Raw genomic sequence first — 12790 nt, 5'->3', positions numbered from 1 at the left:
TAGTAACTTCATCCATGCTTTGGCCTCTCTTTATTTTATTACCACCAACAACACTATGATTAATAGAAGGAGGATTAGCCCCTGTGATTAACTAGAGATTGTTCAGTTCCCATTTCATCAAAATTCTCCTCATCCATGCTTTCTAGAATCATGCTTGAAATATAATATAAGATGGATTCAAGATGTATTCAACAACAAAAATGTATTAAAAAAAATATTTAACAACCAAAGCTTGTTGCCCATGTAGTTTACAAAATAATATGAACCACCACTATAATTGTAAGTAATACATCCACATTTAAGCAACCCCATTCTCAATAACATCATTACAAAAGTATATTTCCCATGTTCTAACATATTGAAGCACAACACCCCCTAAACAAACCAAAATGAAACCCATATCCCTTTAACCAAAATAGAAAATTGAGAAAGTGCTTGGGAGGAATTGAAAACCAACAAGAAACATGATAAACCAACAAAAAATTAGATATGTGAATTTGATTTATGCAATTAGTATTTATACTAAAAAGGAATGGGGGAATTGAGAACAAGAGCACAAAACTTTAGAAAATTGAGAATGAGAGCACCATTCTTTTCTTAACAATTGATCTAAAGCACAAAATTCATGCTAGATACTACTACAACAATTAATGATTAACAAAATGGAAAAAAGGAAATCTTGTATGGAGATGAGGAAAATGCACTAACATGTAACAAATGCAAAGTCTGTGAGTGAGAGTGAGGATGAGTAGGACTTCTCCTCTAATGTGGTGCATACGATGTTTAATGGTGAGGCCGTGAGGGTGACAATGCTATCGGTGAGGTCCATGAGGGTGAGGCCATAAGGCAAGAGGTGAGGGTTGTTAGAGATAGGGGGAGCAACATGAAGATCAAGACTAAGAAGAGTTTTGACTTTTACATGCCTAACTCCAGATTGAGTGGCATTTGTATTGCTTGTTGCTTTTTATCCTTAGTTAATTTGTGTGTACATCATACATCATCATATAGAAGTAGGAAAATAGTTTCTTGAATCAAAAGTGTAATCGATTACTTTGTTCTTGAATGTTTTCCAAAATTGGGGAAGAACACTTTAATCAATTAAATGGGAAATGTAGTCGATTAATTTCACGAAATAATATATTACATTGTCAATTTAATCAATTATAGACGATTACAACTTTTTTTATCTATATATACCCACCTTGTGTTCTTACTTTCAATAGAGAAGAAAATTAACTTTTACAACTCACAAACTTGAATTTTTGTTTGTTGGAAATTTCTAAAGTAAAGTTTCTCTGAGGTTATGTGATTAGTGAGTTGTAAACACACTTGAGATCTAGAGAGGTCCACTCAATCAAGTTTTTTGTTCTTGCATTTGAATGTAAAGGTTGTATCTCTCCTTGATTCTATTTCATATTCTTTTTACACATTGTTACTGTATGTGCAAGAGTTTTACTGCATGCTAGAATAGGTGTTTCTAGTTTGAAACTAAGAGTAGGTTTCTCTTAGGCTTAGATTCACTAAGGACCCTAGGGTTGGGTGCCTAAGTTTCATTTTCTAGGTAGAATTTGAAATTGCTTGTAAAAATCACATTGCATAGTGAAAATCTAATTTGGGTTGAATTAGATAATTTGATTAGCTTATCCAGAAATAGAGAATGAACCAATATAAATCTTGTTCTCTATCTTCTCTTTAACTCTCATCTCTCACTATTGTATTCTTTATCAATTTGCTAAGTTTCAAAGATATTTCAAATTGATGCACTTTAACAAAAAGGTTATTATGTCCGGGTGATTGATTCAGTATTGTGTTAAAAGAAAGTTGTGATATGATCTTTTGGGTAAAAAAAGTTTTAAAATTCTATTTTTGACGATTTGATTTTACACCAATTCACCCCCTCTTGGTTTGGTTAGTCCCATTATTTTTTTTCAAGGGTGAGGCTGTGAGGCATGAGGTGAGGGTGAGGAGGTCTCACGATGATGCAACGGTGAGAACTAAGAACTTAGAAAGAGCTAGAGTGGAGAGCTCTAGTGAAAAAAAGGCAAAGAGGCACTACATGTGCGTGTGTTGAGTGTTGCTGAGTGTGAGTGAGGATTTAGGGTTAGTAACTATATGCCGATGTTTTTTTTGTTTCCTATTAAATTAATATATTTAATATAATGCTTACCAGGCTAGCTTGACCAGAGTCCATTTGGCCCGTCGAGCTATACAAGTTAGGCCAAAAAGGCTTGTCTATATTTAGGTTGCTTTTTTTGGAGCCTAACCTAGCCATACATGTCGGCTGGCCGGGTTGGCTCATTTTTCTAGACCTAGTAACTGAGTGGAAGACTTCAAGAAGAGAATTAAATAAATCAGATTTTGCCACAGGCAAATTGTTGTAGATACCATGGCCTTGACGAGTTTAACAAAAAAAAATAGAAAGTTATGTTTTATTGTTTTAAGTGGGCTTTGACCCTAATTGTATCTTAACTTTCAACAAACATTCTAGGGTACAAAATAGGGTTCCAAATTGTGGGGTTTTCATAGGCAAATAGATTAGAGACATTAGTGGGTGGCTTCCATGCATAAGGATCTATCTTTTGTTCTTTCTCCATCAGTTGCTTTTCCCCCATGGCTATAAGTAACTAATTCCATTTTTTGTTGGGGTTAGATGTAATTGGATCTCCTTCTATGTAATTACTATGTTTATTTTATTTAATTAAGTATCATTATTGTTTCTCTTCTATACTTATTGCTTGCTCTTAGCTTAATCACTTGAGTGCATGATTTCTTTTTATATTGTAATTGGGAATTTTAATTGAATTGCGAACTAAGGAGAGCAATGAATGAACTTTGTGCCCAAGGATAGAGTAAAGGTTATTGGTCATTGTTAGACCCTCATTCTTAATGCAAGTCAATTAATTATACTAGTCAAAGGATTGATAGTGTGATTAAGGGACTTACATTCTCTTGCTTAAGGGGTAAAGGTTAGAATAAATTATGGGTTGATGATAACATAGGCTTAATTGATTAGGAATGGCTAGTAATGCATGTTAGGTTGATTCAATGAAGTCAAATCCTGTTTTCTATGCATAGCAAGTGTTCGAGAAAATTCACAAATCAAATTTCTTTCTTTTACTCTTTATTTTTATGCACTTGTTTTTAGATTTGGTTACTTTAGTTCTCTTAATATTTGTAGTCTAAAAATGTTACTTTTAATTACCTAATTATCACACAGGTCCCTATGGAGACGACTTTACTTATTCTATTATTACTTGAGCAATTTGGTACTCTTGCCAAAATCCCAACAAAATACAAAACAAAAACAAATTAATATGTCTCTTAACTAGACTCAGAAACTAGTGAATTTTGTGCAAAGTAAGACTTTCTATGTGCCTTATTCGAAAGTGCCTGTGCATAAATGGATTAGATAGGGGTATGTTGTGAAGCGAATCAGAATGTCATAGAGGGGGGTTGAATACAGGCACTTAACCAATGACTTTCTCTATAAAGAACATGCAACTTATGAAGTTTCTAAGATATATTAGAGTTTAGTTTTCAGAAGTTTTGTTACAAACTATCCTTATCGTTGGGCTGTACTTTGTATAAAAAATAACTTTTTGTAAGATCTTACAAAGATACTATCATATACTACTTAAGAAGTGACTCAAAAATATCAGATCCTAGGTAGTGTAGAATTTGTTTTTCTTTTATGCATATGAGTAGAGGTTGCTTTTGAACTTTAAAAATAGTTTGAGAAAAATTCTTATGATCTTACATCAAAGATACAACATTGTGAAACGTATTTTCCCAAGTCAAAGATATAAAAGCACCAAATTAAATGAAGTAAAGAAGGATAAAGCACACGTGTAATTTATACTGGTTCACAACCTTGGGCTACATCCAATCCTTACACCTGTAGGATTTTCACTAACACAAGCATTAACTATGTTATTATTTCTTTCTTGAAGCCTCAACATGATTCTACAATAGTAATCTCCAAGCCTCTATAGGTTCCTCCCTTAGTATTCTTTCAAAAAGCCTATTTAGGCTTCATCTGAGTATTCTTTGTAAAAGCCTCTCCAGGCTTCCTCCCAGTATTTTCTAAGCCTCTACAAGATCTTTCATACCCTTATTTCATCCCGGGACTATCTTTTGTTGATCTTTTGATCCTTGTTAGTTGACTTATGGTGTTGAACGCCAGTTACAGTGCGAAACAGATGATCATTCAATGTTTTGATCAAGAATGCGAAAGATACCAAAAGGGAGGGGCAAAAGGGTCATTTAGAGGGGTTTTCAGAATCCTGGTTTGCCCAGGCTAGCCTCTGGTTCGCCTGGCCCCCAAATAGCTTAAGGGTGAAGTAGCTAACTCGCCTGGGTGAGCAAGGTTACTTCAGGATGAAGCAACAGCTCGCCTGGACGAGCTGCCATGACCCTTAATGCCATCTTTTGCTATAAATAAGCGTGAGGGAGGTTGAGAAAAGGATTCCAAGGTCCAACATTGAGAGAAATTGAGAGAAATCAAAGAGAGGAAGAAGAAAGAAGAGAAAAACGAGACCGAGGCGCTACCAAATTGTGACCTTAATCGACTTCTATATCGTTCTTTGTTCGTCATTCGGTTAGTTTTTGTTCCAAGGATTTGAATGCGATCTATGAATCCTTAGGGTACTCTTTTGGTTTGTGCATCTTCATCTTCTTCTAGCATCAGAAATACCATTTTCTTCTTGTAAAGTAAGTTTTAACTGATCATTAGTGCCGCAAGTTATCTTTAAAAAAGATTGAAGGTTAATAAGCAAAACCAAAATAAAACCAACTCATAAACTTCTTCATTTCATCAAATATCGATTGAGATCGTTTCAAGGTCCAACACCTTAATGATTTTCTCCACTTTTCATCAAACATCACTTGAGGTCGTTTCAAGGTCCAACGCCTTAAATGACTTTTGTTCATAATTAAAATCAATCTTTCAAGAACCAAAAAATCAATGTAACACACAAACTTTCGGACTTTAAGAACTACGTAGGTCTGAATTCCTCATCGCACCTGAGGATACGTAGGAGCAAGGGCAACACCTTTGTTGTTAGTCGCTTTATGAGACTAACTTTTGTATAGAAGTCATTTTACAAAGCTTGTATAGTTCCCCAAGTTATGGTTATTTTGGAGTAAATTTTGTAAATAAATCTTGTTTTATGGTTAACGCTGTCTCTAGAACATATCCATTGGATTTAATGATGAAATTTGTGCATTTTCAGGTGAAAAAGAGGCTAAGTTTTGAATTGCAAAAAGTAGCAGTTGGGCTAAGCTCAACAGTTGGGCTGAGCGCATATCCACCGCAGAAGCGCAGCGCGCTTAGCGCAAAAGAGAATTTGACAGAGCATCAGCATCAAAGCCGCGCGCTAAGCGCGAGATCAGTGCGCTAAGCGCAGTAGGTGCCTTCAGCCAGGCTAAGCTCGAGACTAGCGCTAAGCCCAATTTCACTTACTCGCGCTAAGCGCGAAGGTGGCGCTAAGCGCAGCGTCACGATTTCAGAGCCTATTTAAAGCTTGTCTTGTGCAGAATTAGGGTACACCTTTTATGATACATTGTATGACAGCTTCTACAGGACGACCAAGGCACAAAATTCCAAAGCAGCCACAGGCCTATTTGGGGAAAAGAGCCCTAGAAGCAAAAAAGGGGAGCAACTTGTGCATTGAAGCCTAGGTTTTGTCATTTGAGAGAGATTATTGAGTAGAAAGTGAGTGTAAGATGCTGAGAAGAGGAGGAGGAATCCCCCTTCTTGTGTAAGGAACTATCATTCTCTGCTTTTAATCTCATTTATTGTTAGGGTTTCTTTGTAATGGCTGGCTAAACACCCTAGTTGGGGATTTCTAATGGACAGTTGATGTAAATATCTAATATCTAATTGACTATGTTTTCTGTGTTCAATGCTTCCTTGAATACTTAATGTTTGTATGCTTTTGGTCTGATTACCCATTTGTGTGCACAGTTAGGTGACTTTAGCATTGGGAAATGTACTGTTGCCTTAGAACTTGATTAAAGCAGGATCGAAACTTAATCTTACACGAGGGATCTGCGGGTTAAGTTTTGGTTTTAATTATGCTTTTACAATAATGCTGTTTAGTTTAGGCCTAGTCTTACATGAGGGATCTACGGATGAAGCTTAGGCTAAATTAGGCTAAACTTCCGTAAGCTACTTGAGCTGATTCAAGTCTTACATGAGGGATCTGTGGACGAAACTCAGTTCAAGTTAGTCTAAACCTAAGTGGGTTGTCTAAATCAGGCCTAGTCTTACATGAGGGATCTGCGGACGAAGCTTGGATATTCGGCCTAACGAGGGATCAAGGGTTTAGTAATTTAGACTACAACATAGAACACAAGAGCACGATTGATTAGAGAAATATATTTCTATGCATCAGCTTGTTTGTTAGAAAGACCCAACATATCTACCTACTGTTGTCATTTTATTTACCTTGCATTTTATAGTTTTTAGCATACATGTTTAGTTTAAATTCTGTTTGAAATTATCACTTATACATGTTCTCTCAACAATGCTGCAATGGGGAGTGATCAAAGTATTTATGGCGTCGTTGCCAGGGAACTAAACTGTTAGTAGAGTTTAGTTCAATTTGCAACATTGCTTTAATTTTACTTTTTCAATTTTTTCAATTCTTTTGACTAACATAGTAGTTTAGTACATTCATTGTTCTTTTGAACTGGATAACTGTTGTACTGTTCTTGTATGCAAAGAAGATCTTCTGCAGGTGATTTGATTCCCATTGATTTGGAGATTAACACCACTTGTAGAAGGCGTAATCAAGCGAGAATTAGAAAATTTTTGCAGGACTTAGAGGTAGTAGCAACTCCTGAGGAAGAACCTCAATCTTCTGAGGCATCTTCTAGTTTTCCTATTGCAGAACATTCTCATTTAGATCCTAGTGAAGACTACATCATGGCTGAAGAGCAAAGAAGAGTTACTCTGGAAGATGATTCAAGTTCTAATGTGCCACAATTTTTCACCAGTATTGCACAACCAGAAGTTCAAGCACAAACTATTACTTATCCACCATCATTGATTCAGTTGATTAAGAATAATTTGTTTCATGGATTACCAAATGAAGACCCACATGCACACTTAGCCACTTACATAGAAATATGCAATACTATTAGGTTGGTTGGAGTGCCTCAAGATGCAATTCGACTGAGCTTGTTTTCATTTTCTTTATCGAAAGAAGCCAAGAGGTGGCTTCATTCATTCAAAGGTAATAGTCTTAAGACATGGGATGAAGTTGTGGAGAAATTTCTAAAGAAATATTTCCCTGAGTCTAAGACGGCAGAAGGCAAAGCTGCCATTTCTTCTTTTCACCAATTTCTCGATGAATCTTTGAGTGAGGCCTTGGAAAGATTTCGTGGTTTATTGAGAAAGACTCCCACTCATGGATTCTCAGAACCGATACAGCTCAATATCTTTATAGTTGGGTTAAGACCGCAGTCCAAACAACTATTAGATGCTTCTGTAGGTGGGAAAATCAAATTGAAGACCCCTGAAGAAGATATGGATCTCATTGAAAATATGGCTGCAAGTGACATTGCTATTTTGAGAGATAGAGCTCACATTCCTACTAAAAAGAGTTTATTGGAGTTAACCTCCCATGATGCATTGTTGGCACAAAAAAAATTGTTGTCTAAGCAACTGGAAACCTTGACTGAAACATTGAGTAAGTTTCCAACTCAAATTCTTTCTGCACATACTTCACATGCTTCTGTTTTGCAGGTTGCAGGATGTACCATCTATGGGGGAGCTCATGAATCTGGATGCTCTATCCCTATTGAAGAACAAGCCACTCATGAAGTCAATTACATGGGAAATCAGCCCAAAAACAATTTCAATGTAGGAGGATTTTCTGGATTCCAACATGGCCAGCAATATAATCAACAATAGGGACAATGGAGGAACCACCCTGGAAATCAGTTTAATAGAGATCAAGGTAGACCATCCACAAGGCCACAAAAACAAGGGCCTAGTCTCTATGATCGCACAACGAAGCTGGAAGAGACTCTAGCTCAGTTTATGCAGGTTTCTGTGTCCAATTAGAAGAGCGCAAAGTCCGCTATAAAGAATCTTGAGGTCCAAGTGGGACAACTTGCAAAGCAATTGGCGGATAGATCATCAAGTAGTTTTATAGCTAATACAGAGAAAAATCCCAAGGAGGAATGTAAAGCTGTGATGAACAGAAGTAGAATGACAATCCAAGGAGATGATAATGAAGCTGGAAAGAAGATGGAGGAACATAAACAACAGCTGGCACCTAAGCCAACAGTTAAACCTATTTTTGATTCTGTAGAGTTTGAAGAAATTAATGAGGAGACTGAAAATGATAAGGAAGAAGAGACACCAATAATAGAAAAAGAAAAAGAAAGAATAAAAGAAGAAGAAAAAGAAAAAGAAAAAAAGTTGAAAAATGAAAAACAAAAAGAGAAAGTTGTTGATGATGAGTTGAGGAAAGGCAAGAGTGAGGCAAACACTGACAAGAAGAAGAATACTACTCCAAATGAAGGCAAGGAAGTACCTTATCCTTTGGTACCTTCCCGAAAAGAGAAGGAAAGACATTTGGCCAGATTTCTTGATATCTTCAAGAAACTGGAAATTACTTTACCTTTTGGAGAAACACTTCAACAAATGCCCCTCTATGCCAAATTTTTAAAAGATACACTGACAAAGAAGAATCGGTACATCCACAGTGACAGAATTGTGGTGGAAGGCAATTTTAGTGCTGTGATTCAACCTATTCTTCCACCTAAGCACAAAGATCCTGGAGTTGTCACGATACCGTGTTCCATTGGTGAGGTTGCTGTAGGAAAAGCTCTCATAGACTTGGGAGCTAGTATCAACTTAATGCCTCTCTCTATGTGCTGGCACCTTGGAGAGATAGAGATAATACCTACACGCATGACCCTCCAGTTAGTTGATCGCTCCATCGCAAGACCATATGGAGTGATTGAAGATGTTTTGGTGAAGGTGAAACACCTTATATTCCCAGCTGATTTTGTTGTCATAGACATAGAAGAGGATGCTAATATTCCTCTCATTCTTGGTCGCCCATTCATGTCTACTGCAAGCTGTGTGGTAGATATGGGAAAAAAGATGTTGCAAATGGGCATAGAAGATCAGAAAATCAGCTTTGATTTATTTCATGAAGATAAAGAACCACCTGATCGGAATGTCTATTTTAAAGTTCATGTGATGGAGGAAAGAAGACCTGAGAAGAAGGTCCTTGAAGTAGGAACATTATTGGATCCTGGATAACAGGTTGATGCATCAAGCTAATGACGTTAAAAAAGTGCTTACTGGGAGGCAACCCAACTTTTCTTTCCCTTCTCTATCTTTATTTTTATTCTTGCGTGTAGCTAGGACATCTTGCTTGTGATTGTGATTGAATTCAGCTTGTTTAGTAATGAACAAAAAGGGTTTTTAAAATTTTGTGTGAAGAGATAAGCAGAAAATGACTTAGAAAATTTTTAGATTGCTTATTCGCTAAGCGCAAACCTTGCGCTAAGCGCCATCTCTTCACGCGCTAAGCCGAGTTTGCTCGCGCTAAGCGCAAAGACCCCTGATTGAATTGCTGAATGGTTCAACTAAGCGAACATCGCTGCGCTAAGCCCAACATCTTCATTATAAGTTGCACCTTAAGCAATGGGCTTAGCGTGGATGATGCGCTAAGCGCCACTTCCTCTCTGTGAAAATTTATTATAACTACGCTAAGTGCGCCATCCTATGCTAAGCCCCAGATTCATTTTGTAAGTTGAGCTTTCAAGCTGGGCTTAGCGGGAAAGGATGCACTAAGCGCCAACATCATTCTGTTTTGAAGTCATTGGACGTGCGCTTAGCACAGGTAGTGGCACTAAGCCTGAATCACTCACTGTAAGTTGAAGCTTGATGTACGCTAAGCCTTGCATCTCAGGCTAAGCGTATGTTGCAAAAAGATTTTTGGTGTTGCAGATAGTGCTAAGCATCGCTGCTGTGCTAAGCCCCAAATGCTTACTGGAAGTTACAACTTCAAGTTGGGCTTAGCGCGAGGCTAGGCTAAGTGCTAGTGTTTTAAACTCAAATGTGACATTAGCACGCAATACGAATTTCAATTTTTAAAAAGTAGAGGCAAAGGCACTTGGGTTGCTCCCTTGGCACCCAAACCTCTGCACTCTCACATCCCTGAGCATTCTTTGTTTCTACTGTGTGCTTATCTACCCCTCTGCATCCCTTGCTTCTTCACACTCTGCATTACACAATCCAAGTAAGTCTCTTGATTTCATTTTTTCTTTGTATTTCATTCTTCACACCTTAGCATATAGGATTTGTGTTTTCTTAGTAAGCATTGCTATTAGGTTGGTTTACTTAGTTTTAGGGTTAGGTATTTTAGGACTTTAGGTAGTTTAGAAGCCCATTAGGGGCAATGTGGTTAAAAAGGGGTGAAAACCCCTGTGTATCTTTCTGGGATACGCGATGAATGCGCTAAGCGCGCCTATTGCGCTTAGCCTATTCATCGCAACTGTTAAAATTTTTCAGATTTCTAATGATCGCGCTAAGTGGACCATGTCGCACTAAGCACGTTCATCTTGGCTGTTGAACCAAAACGTTGCAGACGCTAAACACGTCTGTGCGCTAAGCGTCAATGGTATACTAAGATACCCAGTGTAGTTCAGGTGCTAAGCCTAGTGATGGAAGCTTGCTTGTGGAGCTTCTATGGAGGCTGGATCTTTGAGCTTCAATGAGGTCCTTCAATGGTGATTTTCCCACCATGGAGATGCAGCGGAAGGCAAAGGAGAAGAGGAGAGGGGATGCACCATCCACTAGGGAATAAGCCATGGAAGAAGGAGCTTTACCACCAAGAATGTGCCTTGGATAAGAAGCTTGAAGAGGATGCTTTAATGGAGGAAAAGAAAGAGAGAAGGGGCGAGCACGAAATTGAAGGAATAAAAGAGGGAGAGAAGTGGAACTTTGAAGTGTGTCTCATAAGACTTTCATTCATCAAAGTTACAACAAGTGTTACACATGCTTCTATTTATAGACTAGGTAGCTTCCTTGAGAAGCTTTCTTGAGAAAACTTCCTTGAGAAGCTTCTTTGAGGAAACTTTCTTGAGAAGCTAGAGCTTTCTCCTTTTTGGTTTTTCTAATGTTTTCCTTGAATAAATGTTGGTGGCGACTCCACGCATTTTCTTCATGAGAAGACACCATTTTGTTTTTCCTCGCCCTCCCACCGAAGGGTAGGTTGCGACATTTGGCGACTCCACTGGGGACATTAGAGAGTTAGGCCTTTCGATCAGTGTGCAATATTTTATCATGACTTCTTCTTTATTTAGGTTCCTTTTTCCCCTTTTATCTTTTGTTTTGTCCATATTTGTATATAACCTTTGCTGTGTTGTTGTGTTTGGTGTGTGTTTGTCTATTGATTACATTCATAGTTAGAAATATTTATTTTCTATGCACGCATGGCACCTACACCTTGCACACACATTGAGATATTAGGCCCTATACCCGGGTCTCCGACTTGCTTGTTAACAGTGAAGCCTCATCTAGAGTTTTCCTCTTTTAGTGATGCATTGTTGCTGATAGTCCCTATCGCCACAATGTATTTCCTAAGAGGATGATATCTCTAGAAGCCAGTAAAGTTACATGAAACCACCCTTGGGAATTATCACTAGAAGTGGACTTTTGGATCCTTTCCATTAGGTTCCTGAATTAGGGGCGCACATAGCAAACTCACTCTGGCATGTTCCTTGATTGCATCATGCATCTCTTCGTGGCATCATAATGGGCATATCATTCCTACATTTATCATTTATCATATTCATGCATTGCATTTGCATGAGTCATTACATTATCATACATCTTCATTTAACATGCTTTTGTTCTACAAACTGCATACATTTTATTTTCATTGTTCACATGTTTTGTTCACTCATGCATGATCCTTGCATTTTCCTCTGTAAAAGAAAAAAAACAAAAACAAAACAAAAAAATAATAACAAAACAAACAACAAAGAAAGGTCAAAATGAAAGATGGAAGTTTTCACCACATTCTTAGTTACATGTGTTAGGTAGCATGATGATAGCCATAAACCAACCATGTTGGGATTATACACTCATTTCTCTTAAAAATGATTGAAAATCATGTGAACATGGTACCTAATGCATGGTTAACTAGGAAATGATGGCTCTTCGGGAAACTCATGTCGATCTCATAATTACATTTTCCATGCATAACATAAGTATGCCCTAGTCATTCATCTCTATGATATGTTGTTGAAGTAATGACAATAAAAATTTCTATTCCTTGGATTATGGGGTTGAAACAAGCACATGTTTTTAAGGAAAGGTTCATCAAGTCAAGGTCAAGTATGGAAGTAACCAACTTGCAAAGTTGGGGCAGAAGATGGATCAAGTTACATTGCTTCTTTGTCTACTGCCAACACATGATTGAGCTAAATGATTTACAAAAATTAAGGACTATTGACGTCCATGTGTTATTTCCAGATTCGACCCTATGTCCTGTGTAAAATTCGCAATACTTCAACAATGCATCATTCACATACATCCATGCTTATTTTTCTTTTCACCTTTGTGGCATTGCTCATTGCATTCTTTCCTTGAAATCAGAATTGTAATCATTGTAATAAAAAGGAAAGAAAACGCTTTACGGCGCCCTTACCAAATGTGTGCCAAAGCTAGAGCGATGAGTGAAATAGAGGAGGTACAAGAGCAGATGAAGGCTGACATGGAGGCCATGAAAGAGCAAATGGCCACAATGATGGAAGC

Source organism: Glycine max, chromosome 14 (assembly GCF_000004515.6).
Source record: "Glycine max cultivar Williams 82 chromosome 14, Glycine_max_v4.0, whole genome shotgun sequence".
In the NCBI taxonomy this organism is placed as follows: Eukaryota; Viridiplantae; Streptophyta; class Magnoliopsida; order Fabales; family Fabaceae; genus Glycine; species Glycine max.
This window is presented reverse-complemented; position numbering follows the sequence as displayed.